Source organism: Corvus kubaryi, unplaced genomic scaffold (genome assembly GCF_017639235.1).
Source record: "Corvus kubaryi isolate FWS band 111438036 unplaced genomic scaffold, C.kubaryi_AGA036_p1.0 split3-73, whole genome shotgun sequence".
NCBI classification, from domain to species: Eukaryota; Metazoa; Chordata; class Aves; order Passeriformes; family Corvidae; genus Corvus; species Corvus kubaryi.
The window spans coordinates 35,981,897-35,996,673 of record NW_024582091.1 but is presented as its reverse complement, the minus strand read 5'-3'; the positions used below and the strand labels follow the sequence as shown (position 1 = coordinate 35,996,673).

General features: G+C 42.0%; 1 long non-coding RNA gene across 2 annotated transcripts in view; it reads right to left on the bottom strand.

Annotated features, from left to right (window-relative positions):
* Positions 1–879: 879 nt before the first annotated feature.
* Positions 880–14,777, bottom strand: part of LOC121658879 — a 55,784-nt gene continuing 41,886 nt past the window's right edge. For both annotated transcript variants that reach the window (XR_006014074.1, XR_006014073.1), the window contains 2 exons: positions 6,637–6,807; positions 880–1,469 (listed from right to left, as the gene is read on the bottom strand). This is a non-coding gene — a long non-coding RNA (uncharacterized LOC121658879). The remainder of the gene's footprint in view (positions 1,470–6,636; positions 6,808–14,777) is intronic.

The following is a 14,777-nucleotide window of genomic DNA, read 5'->3' as shown; positions in this document are numbered from 1 at the left end:
GCCCTTTGCTGAAGGAATGGGAACATCATCATTTCCCTGATGTGTATAGGCACAGTGTGGTGGAACTCGCCATAACCAAGGGAGACTGCTCCAAAAATCACCACTTTTCCAAACATTGGTACCATGAAGCTGGATACCAATGAACTTGTTCAAATAAGGCAGTTTAGCAAACTCAGATTAATAGCAGCAGAGTGACAAACACCCTTTTCTGGTTTATTGCTAGCAAAAGGAGACCCTGCCCGAGACAGCAGCATGTCCAAAGGTGTTGTGAGATGGTCTCTTCAGGTGGGTACCATCAAGTATGAGCCACTATCTGAGCTGTATTTGTTACACATCTGTTGCAAGTGATACTAACTCCAGTGTGTTTAGTGCATCCTGGAAGGGCCAAGGAGTTGTTTTTGGAGGCAGCTGCTGAGGCAAGCACAGTGTGACTCACCTGGCAGTAGGTTGGTGGATCCACACTCTCCTCTGTCCTTTTTCCAACAGCCTATGCTGTCCAGGCTTCCCCTCTTTTCCATCTCCTCTGCCCCTCTCACAGTGTTAGTGTGACATGAGAAAAGTGTTTTAAAAAGCTGGCACAGAGTGTGAGATTTTATTTTGTTTCTTGTTTCAAGGAATCATGACTATAATACAGTGGGAAAGCAACTTAAAATTTTTTTTTATTAGTTCTCACTGGAAGACTTATTAAGAGCACAAGTCAGTAGAATTATTGCTTGTGCTGTGTAGACATCAGTCAACTAGACAGTAGAAATAGCTCATTTTACATTGGCCCCAAATGAAGCGGTGGCTCCATTCTGATTATATGGATGTGAAATATCTTCAGTATGGCACATTTGATTTTTAAATGTAGTGAATGAAAACACAAAGTAAGCTCAACACTAAAATTAATCAAGTTATTTTATTTGGACAGGAGTTAAATTCAGTGTGGAAATACTTCCCATAATACAGTAAAATATAAAAGGAGTTTTATATAGCAACATATCTTTTATGTGCATAAGCATATATGCACAAACATATCCAAAGGATGCATATATGCATATATAGATATAGATATAGATATATAGATATATATAGATATATAGATATATATATACATACATACATACATACACATGACTGCAGAAATATATAAAATATTGAGAAGACAGGGAATTCTTACTGAACCTTAACAAATGCACTTTAATACAAATATAATTGCATCTACACTGGACAGCTTTGAATACAAAATCTACTTTCTAACATGGATCTCTCTTCTTGCCAATTAAAATGAGAAATCTTCTTTTGAAGAGTATCCATTTACACCCCAAGTTGCTAAGTTACAGAACAGAAGGGTACTGTTATGCACATCTTGTTTTCAGAGGCCACACCTCTTATCCAAGGACACCAGCAAATATTGGTTTAGTTTTTACCTTTGAGAGCCAGTCGTTTACTGGAGATCTTGAAATCCTATTCAAGCAGGGGGAATTTTGCTATTAAAAAATAAAAAAAAAAAAGAAAAAATATTTTATTCACAATCTATATTGTATACTGGCTATAACCTAATTCTATCATTCCAAAATGCAACAGTAGAAAAACAAAAGTGTCTTTTGCAGTTGTTTTATTTTTTTTTCTACACAGGCTGGCACCCTGGTTCTGTCACACTGGTCCTGCTCTTTTCATTTCCCTAGAGCATTTCTGCAATGGTTCACACCTAGGGAATGGCTGACCCAGTGACCTGTAGCTTTGACTCCTGCTACCTCTTCTGAGGGGAACCAGAAGTGCACTTCTAGCCTATTAGCATCACTATTAGCCAGCCCCATAGAAGAAAAACATGACATACCTGTGGTTTTAAAAGTAAATCTCAGCTACAGTCCTTGCAGAATGATTATGTGAACAGCCCTATAGGTTTTAGTGTCTGCATCACAGAGAGCCACAACAATGTATAGGGTTCTTCCAGATTTCACCCCTAATTTACTGGGAATAATCTGCATAGATGAGGATTAGTGGATCTCACTCTGACACAGTAGCACAACTCAATCTAGAAGCTGTAGCAGCATGGTAGTATGTGATTCACTGCAACTTAGCTGCTTGCAATGAAACAGACATTTAATTTGTAGGCTAGAGGAAGCTTATTTGCCAGCTCAAAGGGAGGAATGGTCAGTCTGGCCCTCAAAGATACAATAATAGATTGTGTGTACCAGATCCACAGTCCCTGGGTACCTTGTAACTTCTGCTAGATCTGTGGTCCACACACAACTGATGGCTGCAGAGTATCTGCAAGGGTGATGGCCACAGCATTGCGTCACAAGGTGCTGCTTTACGTCTGTGTCCCCAGCTGCTAGACAGCAGGAGAAAACTGATAAATGTGGGTGAGATTTCTTCGTGCTCTATTTTCACTTGCTTTACTTGCTATAGAAGCAGTAGGTGATGAAAAGGGCAGGATGAAAAGTGATGTGTATGGTTGTGAAAGAGAGAGAAAAATACAGCTGGGCATCTCTAATGAGGTGCAGTCCAGTTTATTAAAAAAACCTAAAAATTGTTGGGCTGTGCGCCCTAGAGCAACACAGACCCAGATTCTTTGCAAACAGGAACTAATTGCTAAAAGCTCTCCAGAAGATTTTTTTTCATTCCTTTCAGTTAGCATTGGCAAAGATTTAGAAATTTCATCAAGAGGAATGATCTCTTATAAGTCCTTCTTTCTTAAATCTTTTTTCCCTCTTTACTGATGTGAGGATTGGCACCAATTTAAGCAACTTCTTTCATCTCTGAACATGGGCTTCCTTAAATTGGTTTAACAATTTAATCCATTTAGCTGAAGTCCAATCCAGTCAAATCCTTTCAAGAATTGCATGGAACAGACCCTCAGTGTTTTACCCAAACCACTGCTCCACTAGCAACTTCAGTCAACGAGCTCAGGTTGCTCCTTTTGCTGCTAACACACCCTGACACCCTCAGCTGACTCTGGGATGACTTAGGGGGTCTTTTAAGTTGGTTTACAGTGAGAGAAAACTCAGTGTCTCAGAGGTTGACTGTGGCTCTACAGGTATGCCGCCTTTACTTATACCTACATGAAAGCTGTTAAAATAGAGGCAATCACAAGTGGCCTCCACAAAATCTCTGTAGCATAGGGCCTGCACAGCACAGCAACACCACCATTCCAAAAAGTCATCTTCCTTCAGAGCTGTCCATAAATATCACCAATATTGCAGGATTTTATTGCGGGTTTTTTCCCAATCAATTGCTCAAATAGTAGAAAAGATGACTGTCACCCTGGTGTTTTGCCTGTGTTATAAGGAAAGAAAGAGAAGGGAATTTATAGGTCTGCTAATGTTTTGCCTGGTTGGGCAGCAGCACTCTGTGAGCTTTGCTGGGTGCTGAGGCACGTGGGAAAGCCCATTGTCACTGGCACAGCTTGGGACCAGGCTGACCCTTTGGCTCTTCCCATCTGCCCCTTCCAGCCTGCAGCCTGCAAATTACAGGCTGCTCTCCCACTGCAAAACACACATGCTCCCATCCCCCAAGCTTGTTATGTTATTTTTATGTTCATGAAAACATTAAAGTCAGGGTAAAAGGGACAAATAGTCCAGATTTGAAGATTTTCCATCTAGACCAAAAAAATGCTGCATGGCATGTGTGTTTAGCATTAGCAGGAAAATAAATGTGCTGTTTTCAAATTTTTGCTTCAGGGTCAGCCAACATCAGTCTACCATGTAACAGCTTTGAGGGGGGAAAAAAAAGCTTCACTTAAGGATACATCTGCCAGAGTAAACAGTGCCTCAAACCAGGGAAATCTAAAGCACATGCCTTATTGTCAAGTTTGGTTTAACTTGTTTTACAAATCAAAACAGCAGCTCAGTTTTTAAAACCTATTTTTAAGTCCACTAGTGTTTTATCAAGGAGTATAAAGACCTACATTACTGTTTCAGTCCTCGTATTTTAAATCAAATATGATGTACCAATTTCTTTTCCATGAATTAATGTCTTATCCCATTCTTACGTGCAGCTCTTCCTACCTCTTCATCCTTTCTCATAAATCAGAGGATAAGATTCCCCATTTTAACTGTCCTGATATACCCTGTGCTTTGTGGGCAATCTTTCTGCAGCCACTGGGGCTTCTCGTGAAGTATGTTAGTGCTCCCTGTAGGGTGAGAGCAACTGGTCCTCAATCCATGCTGGAAAAGCACAACATTTGCATGAATTTGTGTGAATAGGAGGAAGTTTGTGCTCATTATTGACTTCTCCTTAGGAAGCAAAGCACATATCAAATGAGAAACCTCCCGCACTGAGGGTATGTGCAGACAATTCTTCTGATTAATGTGGGAGTATTTGCATGCATATCTGAGGGAAGAATTTGGCTCTTCACAGTTAAAATAAAACACTGAAGAGTATTTAAGGAGCAAAACCAAGCCTGGAATGTTTTGAAGGCATTTCCAAGAACCCCTTAGAAAGGAAAAAGTCTTTGCCAAACAGAGACAAACCTCATCAAACCCTATAGCTTCCTTACAACATTTATTGTTTCTGTTTCCCCACAAACCAAGCCTCAGCAGGTAATTCTGCTTTCTTGCCTGTGGCTGAAGTTCCATGATTATTTTATTCCAGTCTGAGCCATGTTGAAAGAAGGTGGGTAGGGTGGTCCCTTCCCCCTTTTTCATCTACCCAAAGCTACTTGTGCCCTTGCAGATGTGAGTAATTTTTTTGGTTCTGCAGGGAGCTGGACCACGGAATAGATCCAGCTAAAAGTCTGCTTTCCCTCACCCAGCCCTCCACTGTGCCTTGCTCCTCCAGCACTTCTGGATGAGCAGCAATGTGAGCACAAGGAAAAGATGTGGATATGTGACCAGATTAACAGGAAAAAGGAGCTGGCATTTTCCTCACAGCCCCTCTACACAACACTGGCTGAAGCAATCATGCAACTTTGGCCTAAATCTAAGGATAGTAGGTTAGTATCAGTCTCACTCAAGAACTGTTCTAAGACGAGTGGTGTTTAAACACTCTGCAGGTTTTCCTTGAATATAAACAAGGTCCTTATTTAAAAAAATTATATTTAAATATTCTATTTCTATGTCTGAAGTGTCAACAACACACACTGATGCACAATCAATAAGGGGAAACTTAAGTGGAAATATATTCCTATTTATTGGTGTATGTGGTGTTGAATCAGTTATGTGCAACATGGCTTAGCATATCTATTGGGAAAGACCAATTTGGTGATATCAAATTAAATTTTCTCTTTTTTTAGTGTAAACTTTTACATTTGTTAATTTTATATGAGTAAAATATACATAGTTATCAGGCAGTCTACTTCACTATGATTGTGTGTTTTGATGTCATGGTGGAGCACTGAGAAAGCATTGGATGTCACCAGAATAATAATAATTCAGTTTTAAAAAACCTCTAAATATCAATTATTTACTATATTATCCAAAGCAAGCAAATATAAAAGATGGCCCATTTTATACGAAAATCTATTAAAACTGAAGCCAGCTCTCTGAATATCCAAAGCATTACTTAACTGACATAAGTTCAAAAGGTAAAGAGAATAAAGCCATGCTTAATGGCCAAATGTTGAAGTTCATTCAAATCTGTGAGCCATTACTAACTCCAGCAGGGCTGGTTATGTGTGAGTGACTGCTCACCAATACCAATGGGTGTCCAACAGGTCCCATATCTTTCAATAAAACTGCAGCAGATGCAGTCATTCAGGTGTGAAGCTGGAGTGAGATCAAAAATTTGGCTTCAGCCAGTATGTTAACAGGAGTGGTAACAGAAGTATTGACTGTAGCGTGCAGCTGGGTGCAAGGAACAAATGCAATAAAGGATGCTGGCGTTCTGTGAGATGTTCTATTATGTTGGCTGGCAAGGCAACAGCTGTGGCTATTGGAGTTTTTGCTGTGGATCTGACAAGTGGAGGATCTGATTCCTGCCCAACATCAGCCAGACTGTTCTGAGATGGGAGGAAATGTAACTTTTTAAAAAGGTTGGTGTTTGAAATGTTTTGTCTCTCTTGGGCAGCAAGAACGACTGATTCATCTTCCCAGCATTCTTGTGAAAATTGCTTAAATGACACTTGTTGGGGCCTCCCATGAAGGAACTTAGGAAGGTACATAACTCTCCAGGAGCACCCAAAAATGAGTAACCTCACCAGGAAAGTTCCAGGATTTAAACAAAGGGGTCTACACAGACATGATTCTACGGGAGGGAAAGGGGAGATGGGGGACACAGTTAAGTAGCGGTTTGGAAGGGGTGAACGCTCAGTAGGAGAGGAGATCACCACCTCCTGGGGCAGCTCTCGGCTCAGTGCTCCCCTGGCTGGCTGATGAGGTCACCAGCAGAGCCTTTTTTTGCCCCTGCTGATGTCCCAGACAAAGCCAGTGTTGGGTGGCCATGGCTGGGAAAGGAAACCTCACCCGGCTTCTCGGGACAGTACCTGTCAGCCTGCATGAGAGATGGGGCCATGCCCTGCCCAAGCATATCTGAGGTGGCCCAGCCATCACTCCTTATCACCAGGGCTCAGCATTTGGGTGGGTTTGGATGCTCAACCATGTTGAGCTTCTCTTGAGAACTGCCCTGGGTGTGCTTTGGCTCCCTGCAGAGGAGTGGGTGACCCTGAGCACTCACAGACAGTATTCATATTCCAAAATGAAGGTCATCCCTCACCAGTTCCTTTTTCCTTTTTTCTGTGTTTTTCCATTTCTTCTATGTCTTCCAGTTTGGATCTTGTACTTCAGTCCCAAAAGCTGCACTTCCTGCCTGGAGGCAACATCCATCCCATGCATGGGTGAAACAGATGGTGGACACAGATGGTAATTTCACCCCATTATTTAGCAGCTGTAAAAGGAAAAATTACCTCAGCCAATTGCCTGCATACAAATGGCCCCAGCTTACCCACGCAGTTCCTTTTATTTACTAAAGATATTGGCAAAGAGCCGCTTCCCCATCCAGCAAGTCTCCATCCATCTGGAGGTCTGGGCTGTCCTCACACCTAGTGCTGACAGCAAGTGTCTCAGTCTTTCAAGGTTTCAGGCCATTAAGGACTCCAAAGAAATAGAAACTACTTTCAGGGCAGGCTCAGTTTTGTCTGTCCAAGAACAACACAAATGAGGTGTGGATCCGATCAGCTACATACATTCCTGTCATGATGGTGTCATATGTAAACAGCTTGTTCAAATCTACTCATTGACTGCAGTCTTCTGTCATGTTTGTGGAGGAGGCCGTGGAGAACTTGGACAAATGTCTTGCAGCAGTGCCTTGTGGAACAGGATAGCTGAGACACCAGCCCACTTGGATCCCTGTGCAGAAAGCCTTTGTTGTCAAGAGCCAACATCTCTCATTTTGCTTCAGACTCAAATTTAATATGCAGACATTCAGCTCAGAGGAAGCCTTTTAACAGCAGCTGGCCATTTTAATTATAGAAAGAATATAAACAATAAATTTCTAATATTAGATACATTTCTCACAGTCCTTGTTTCTGAAAATAATGTCTTAGGACCATATCCAAGCCCCACTGAATCAGTGGAAAGTGTCCCACTGACCTCATTGTGATTGGATCAGGGCCTTAGTTTCTTAAAATAAAATTTTACAAGGTACAGCCTAATCCTATTTCACATATTTTTAGTTAAATGGCTGAAAGGGTTTTTTTCTCTCCATTAAGTTCCATAGAAAACCAAGACACAGCCACAATCTTGGCACCAAACATCCTATAAGGAATTTAAATACAAATAAGGCGTGGGGTTGAAATTGTTTTACACTTGGGCTTCAAAATGGTGGGTTCAGGGCACAGGTCCTGGGAGCAGCCGTGAGGGCCCAGGTGGCTGGCAAGGGGTGGCTCACCTTCCCCTGTAAAAGCAGCAGTAAGCCAAGAACAAAGCTGCAGGCTGTGCTCCAGAGTGCTTACCAAATTCCACCAATATTTCATTTGCTTAATTTTTCATATGTAGCCAAGCTCTAGGCAGCTGTAAGGAGCTAGAGCTACCAAAACACTGACAAGCTATGCCTGTGGTATGTCCAGCCACACCAAGCCTAGAAAGCAATAAAGCACTCCCAAGAACATCTGATTTTGTGACTTTCCAGCCCATAAAGTTTCAGATAAGCCTTAGATAAGTAAATGGGGGAGGCAGGAGGAAGATATCCAAACACAAGTGGATATCAAGTATCAACCTGCTCCTGCTCCTTTTATTCTATCCCCATCCACTGGTGCAAACTGAAAAGGAAATGTATTGGAAAAAGCAGGGAGGTTGCTAGGAGCAAGCAGAGTCAGTCACATGCAAAGAGGTTACCCTCCTTCATCCAGAGGAAATCCCCACCTTCATCACTGCAGTAGCAGCCAGGCCAGCAGTCAGAGACCCCCTGCACTAATATCTACAGCATGGCAAAAGTTGTCATTTTTAGAAGATTAAAAGCCATAAGGGTTTTTAAAGAAGAGAAAGCAAACCACATGAAAAAGAAAATCATGAAAGTGAAAAAATATAGGTGACACAAATGGAAAGGTAATGTTCCCAATACACCCAGTTACTGCCACAATATTTCTGCTTTGCTTTGGTTTGGTTTAGTTTTAACTCTATGATCTCATGTTACCTCTTGTGAAGTTTAAGGACCCTGTTCCTAGCTGTATGAAATCCTGTACCACCCTCCTGGCAACGCTGGTCAGCCCTGCACACTCAAAGGCAGTACAAAAGCTGGGGCAAGAGTGGTACTGTGCCCCAAAGCAGAGCTGCCCCAGTCAATGCCATCTTTAGAAGGCCTGGTACAACCCTCCAAAATGCAGATATTTTAATGGTATCTGGATATGGAGTTCAGATAAAACACAAGCAGCCTGGGTTGCAATTAAAGTGCACTCAAACCTGACACATTCAAAGAATATTTTGACACATTGGTGTGCAGATATGAATGCCATCGGTTAGACGAAAGAGAAGGGGCTAGAAAAACACCAGGAAGACAGAATGAATCCATGACAGCACCATCCAATTTCACCATCAGGAATAATGTATTTATTTTATGCCTGAGCCAAGATTTAAATTGCCAACAGCTTTGTCATCATACCCTTTCACCCCGGCTCACTTTTGCATACAGCATATCACAAGACACAACAATTCATTTTCTCCTGTCTCACTTCCTGTCAAAACCTCCTGCATGTTGCGTAGGGATTTCTTGCCCCATAACTGGGGATTAAATAGGCAAGCGATCCAACAGTGCAGTCCAATGCACACTTTGTTTGATATTTCCAGCTTGTGTTAGCCTGGTCTTGCCTCCACTCCCTTGGCCTTATGAACACATGATCATATTTTAAAATCAATTTTAAGTTTGAAAAGTATTTTCCCCTAAGCTGAAGAAGATCTGAATGGCTGCTCCTAAACTGGGGCCTGTTCTAAAAGTAGGCAAGTCTGCCCGGGGAGCCCTCCAAGCATGAGATGCTCATGGGCTTTTTCCTCTGCAATATCTGCATAGACCCACTAGGGCCTAACAGAGGAGGGAAGAGCCCATCCTAGGAGCTTGGCTGCCCAGATCCTCTGAGGCAGCACTGAAGCAGCCCCTGCACCTCATCCTAAGATCTGCCTCTCCTAAGCAATTTAGGAAAGGAGTCATATAAACAGCAGAAGGGCTAAAAAATATGCTTTAAAATAAGATACACAGAGAACAGATTCTGTTGTCATCAAAAAGAATATTAAGGGTGACTCTTGTAAGATGAGGCACTGATGTGGGGGTTGAAGACAGAATAGATTTTTAGATGACCTTGCCTGGCAGCCCTAAGATTAGCTCAGCTGGTGATGGCTTGGTGCAAATAATGCCAAGGTTGTGGGTTCAACCCCCAATATGGGCCATTCACTTAGGCCTTAGACTCAGTGATCCTTGTGGGTCCCTTCCAACTCAGAATATTCTGTGACTTTTCTCTGATACTTCTCCTGAATCAAATTACCTCTCAAATTAATCCTGACTTTGTGTCAATGAGACATTACTATTTCCAAGCTTATTTGGGTGGTTGGTATTGAACAAACAAATTAATTAAGATGGCAAACAAATTAATTAAGATTTATTCTTGGCACGCATTCAAAGGTTTATTCAATGATCATGAACTTGTGGTTTCAGGAGAACAACTGGTCACTCCAGTTCCACTGTGCTGCCCCAGTTCTTGGATTAGGTGACTTAACCATCCTTAATCTTTTTTTTCCATGAAATATTTTCATTCAGTTGACAAATACATGTTGCTATGCAAAAGAAGCAGGTTTGCAACTCTGCTAGAACTGACCCTCTGAAAGATTTGTGCAACCACAATATACATTTGCAGAGAAGTGCACATTAAGCAAATGAAGATGCTTGGAAATGAAGCCATGGGAAAAGGTTTCTAGATGTCATTGAAATGTCTATAAATAGGTTTTCTCACTGCTTACCCTAGCGGTTTAGCAATCCAGACTGTGGGTAACATTTTATGTCCGTGTAAACTATACCATTTCCATTGGCATCACAGGGGATGTGACACTGAACCCAATGCTAAATTTTGCATTTTTGTGTTTAGAATTTGCAGACAGGAGAACAGACATCTATTTGTAGTTCTACTCTAGCCATTTTTAACAACAATGTGCAGAAAATTTAAGCTATCCATATTCACCAGCAAGAGGAAATGCCTCATAAACTCAAAATGCTACACTAAGGACTCTTTCAGTTTTACTTCTCTAGTTCCTTAAAGAATGCTTTGTTTCCACTGCTGTCTTGTTACCATTCAACCCTGAGAAATACAACCTGCATGCTTTACCAGTCTGACCACCCCCAGGTACGCTTACAGCCAAATATTGCTTCCCCTTCCCTTTTCAAAACAAACATCCTCTCACTGCTCCCCGCTTGCTGCTCAGAAGACCCTACAGAAGAGACCAGGATACTTTGCAGATATTTGACAGCCAGCACAGCAGAGGCATGGTTTTTTCAGAGGAGAACCTACAGAAGCCTGAAATGTGCTTGGCACTAGAGTACCTGGCAGGATGGGGCTCCCACCAGTCCCAAGGGCCACTCTTGGGTGGAGGTTAACCTGGGACCAGAGATCCCAGAGCTCTCTTGAGCACTCTTCAGACCAGCCATAAGGGGAGCAGTGGGCAGCAGGGAAGGACAGCAATTCCAAGGGTACTTTGATGCTGCAGCCAGTAACAGTTTCTGCTGGGAAGGGGTGAGACAGGCAGGACTGACAGCCACCAGGCTGTGGATAGGCAGTCTAGGTCACCATGGTTAGGCTCACAACTAGCTAATGAGCTTCCTGCTCCCCTTAAAAGTATCTTGGTTTTCTGCTGTTTATTTTCCATGACCACACAAGCTTCTAGTTCTGTGAAATAAGGACCTCACACCCTTTTGTCTAGCTCAACAAGCTCAGTCCACTAGTTACGCTCATGAAAACTATTCCCTTGGCTTTTATACTTCTTGAGGTATTTCAGGTTTGCATGTCACAATTGCCATCCATACCAAGACGCCATTTTCAGCCCAAGAACTGAGTTGCTCACGTGTCCATTCAATTATCAGTCTTAGAAGTGCTTTGAGGTTTAAAGGCTAATTACAGAAACAGTAAACATTAAACCAAACTGTGGGTGACCTCTCCATGAGATGTGAGCAAAGTCTGCCCGTTGTCAATCCAGGTTCAGCTCCTGAGCTGCCCACCAGCAGCGGGGGTACAAGAGGTGCGTTCCTAGAGTCACAAGTTAAAAGGGCACCCAAAAATCAATGTTTAGCCAAAATAGACCACCAGAGTTTATAAAGGCCATACTTTTATTCCAAGGTTGGGATTTCTACTCTTTGAGGTCTTGCAGCTAAAATTTTACCATATGGACTTTCTTCTCTGAAGTCCCATCTTCAACAACATCTAAAAGAGTTGACTCTGAAGATAGGCAAGGGGCAAACCTGCATAACTATTGGAATTTAAAAAACAATACATGTTTGGTTTTATGGCTTTTGACACAGTTTTGAGCTCCTGAGACTTCTTGAGCTGCTGAGACTTTGCTCTTGAAAAGACTATCCAAAAATTTTTTGTCTTAAAGTTCATAACTAAAATACATTTTTCTATCAGTGCTGCATAGGGAGTTGGGTGGGTTCTACTTGTTCGGGACACGTAAATCATTCACTTTGATTGTATCACTGATGCAAGTGTTAATCTGTTATTTCCTAATTTGCCCCCAGGTTCCCCAGAACCACCTCTCCAAATGACAGGAGGAGCAAGAATGGTGAGCACCTGACACTGTTGGAAACCCTGGAACGTATCAGATCATGCAGGGCACACACCACTTAACAGTGTAAATACAGCCATTACCCAGGGTCACGCAGCTTTGGAGAAGGAACTAAGTGTATGCGATAGCTAGCAGTAAATACTCCCTTGTAAATGATGCCTGTTATATGTAAAACTTGATATATATGGCATTTTTCTCTTCCTTGCAAACAAAGCAGAAGGCTTTTTCCTCATTTAAATAGTTATTGCAATAATACTTAGAGCTGATGATTTCTCTGGTCTACCTCTAAAGAGTCATAGAATGGTTGGGGTTGGAAAGGGCCTAAGGACCATCTAGTTCCAACTTCCCTGCCATGGGGAGGGACAGCTTCCACTACACCAGGTTGTTCAAAGCCCTCCAGCCTGGCCTTGAACCCCTCTGATAATGGGGAACCACCACTTCTTTGGGCAACCTGTTCCAATGATGCACCACCCTCATAGTGAAGAGAACCCAGCAACTAAAAAGGAACTTAAAAATGAGAATTGGTTCAGGGAAATACCTATTAAGTCTTTAACAGACTAGCTGATGTCTACCTTAATCAAACTTAGCAGTGCATTTTCAAAAACTGTCCCCATTGGTATTTATAAAATGCATACCCATAAGGAAAATTTATTCACAAGTATTCCAAATTTTCAGCAGCATTCATTTGCATCTGCAGTTCAACTAGAGGTTCAAAAAGAAGACATATATTTGGCAAATAAATAGCACATTTTCAGTAAATTTAACCTATAATATTGGAGAAGATCCCTTTGGATAGGGCATTTTGGGTAGGCTTACAAAACTTGGCACCAATTAATGCAATGAAATATTGTCTTCATATCTGACTCAGTTGATGATATCCTTTAAATACAGGTATGATGCTAATGATAATGAGCTTGGGAGACACATTTTGTTGATTTTCCCAGACAATACTGTCTGTATAGGAACAAGATATTTGTTCTGGGCTGTTAAATGAAGGGGAAGTTATTTACTTAGGTTTCTCTGTCACTTATGATGCCGCCCCTCAAAAAAATAAAATTTTCTGGAGCCTAGCTTAAACTTCAGAATTTTGGGGGGATTTGTTTTATAATTTGAGAGGATAAGGTGTGTACACCACTGATTAGCAGAGACTGACCTCTTTGCTGGCACACTCTGATGTGAGGAAGAACTGTCCAGGTTAAACACCAGCAGATGATATATCTACAGGAATGATCCACAAATCTATAAAATCTATAAGACCTGAGTTTCCTTCCTGGGGAAACTGGTGCACAGTGTAATACATTATGTCCTCTGTAGGGACACAGCAGAGTGTTCACACCCGATCTCTGAGCAAGGAAATTTATATATCAGCAGTAGTCCTTCCACTGAAAAATTCACATCATTATAGCCTACAACGAAGTCCTGTGTTCAGCCCCGGGCTCCCATGTATGAGAAAGACAGTGACATACTGCAGTAAGGCCAGTGAAGAGCTGGGATGACCCCTGGGATGGCCAGGGCTGGAGACCCTGCAGTGAGAGGAAGCGCAGGGAGCTGGGCTTTTTCAGCCTGGAGATGGCCATGGGACATTTACTGCTGGCTTCAGCTGCCTAATGGGACCGGGTGTAGAGAGGACAGAGCTAGGCTATCCCCAGACGAGCTCATCAGTAAGGCAGGGGACAAACAGCACTTGTTATAATACGAAAAAAAATCTAATTAGATAGTTGGAAAATAGTTTTTCCAGGAGGGTGATTAAACACTGAAACAGGGGCCCAGAGAAGGTATGGGATTTCTGATCCTGGTGATACCAAAGCTTGGCTGGATAAAGTTCTGAGCAACACAGTCTAGGTTGGCCTTGCTTTAAGATGGGGATCTGGACCAGGAGATCCCTGGAGGTCCCTTCCAACCTAAATTAATCAGCGATTCAGTGAGAATACATCTAAGTTATATCAGCAGAACTGTGCCTCCACTATTAATTGTCAGGAATTTTAACCGTTACATGAGAATTTGGAATTAACTGGATATATAATCGTCACAGGAAATTAGATTTTCCCCTTTAAATTAAACTGTCATGGTAGGAAGGAACATAAACAGGAATTGATAGTGCTCTGCAGTATATTGTATAAAAGCAACTGCTATTGTTGTTTTTTCATTTCTGGGTAGAACTTTACCTTCCCAAGAGCAACAAAAAAAAGTATTTTAAAGCAATATAAAAGCAGACAAGTAAGTACTCCTTTTTATTTTCCTTTTGTGTCTCATAGCTCTGCCTTCTTCTATGCATTATTTGGTTTTGGATCACATGGACCTAAGAACTGTTGTCACTGCTCCATTCCCTCAAGCTGCTATATCTTCTTGTTCCCTTTTCTTTCACTGACCTGGTTCTTGCCCCTCCCTTTTCCGCTCTTTTGCAAATGACAGTAGCTGCCTTCAGCTGTACTTGATCTACAGAGAGCAGAAGAGCCAGAGGGTAATCTGAGTTCTTTTGTGTCTGGGGAATTAAACTCATTTTCTATATGAGTTGCTAGAAATAATGGCAGTCACTGTTTGAGACAAGATCACCAGGACCTGTCCAAAACCAAAGCAATACCCCAGGAGGGGCCTGGGACT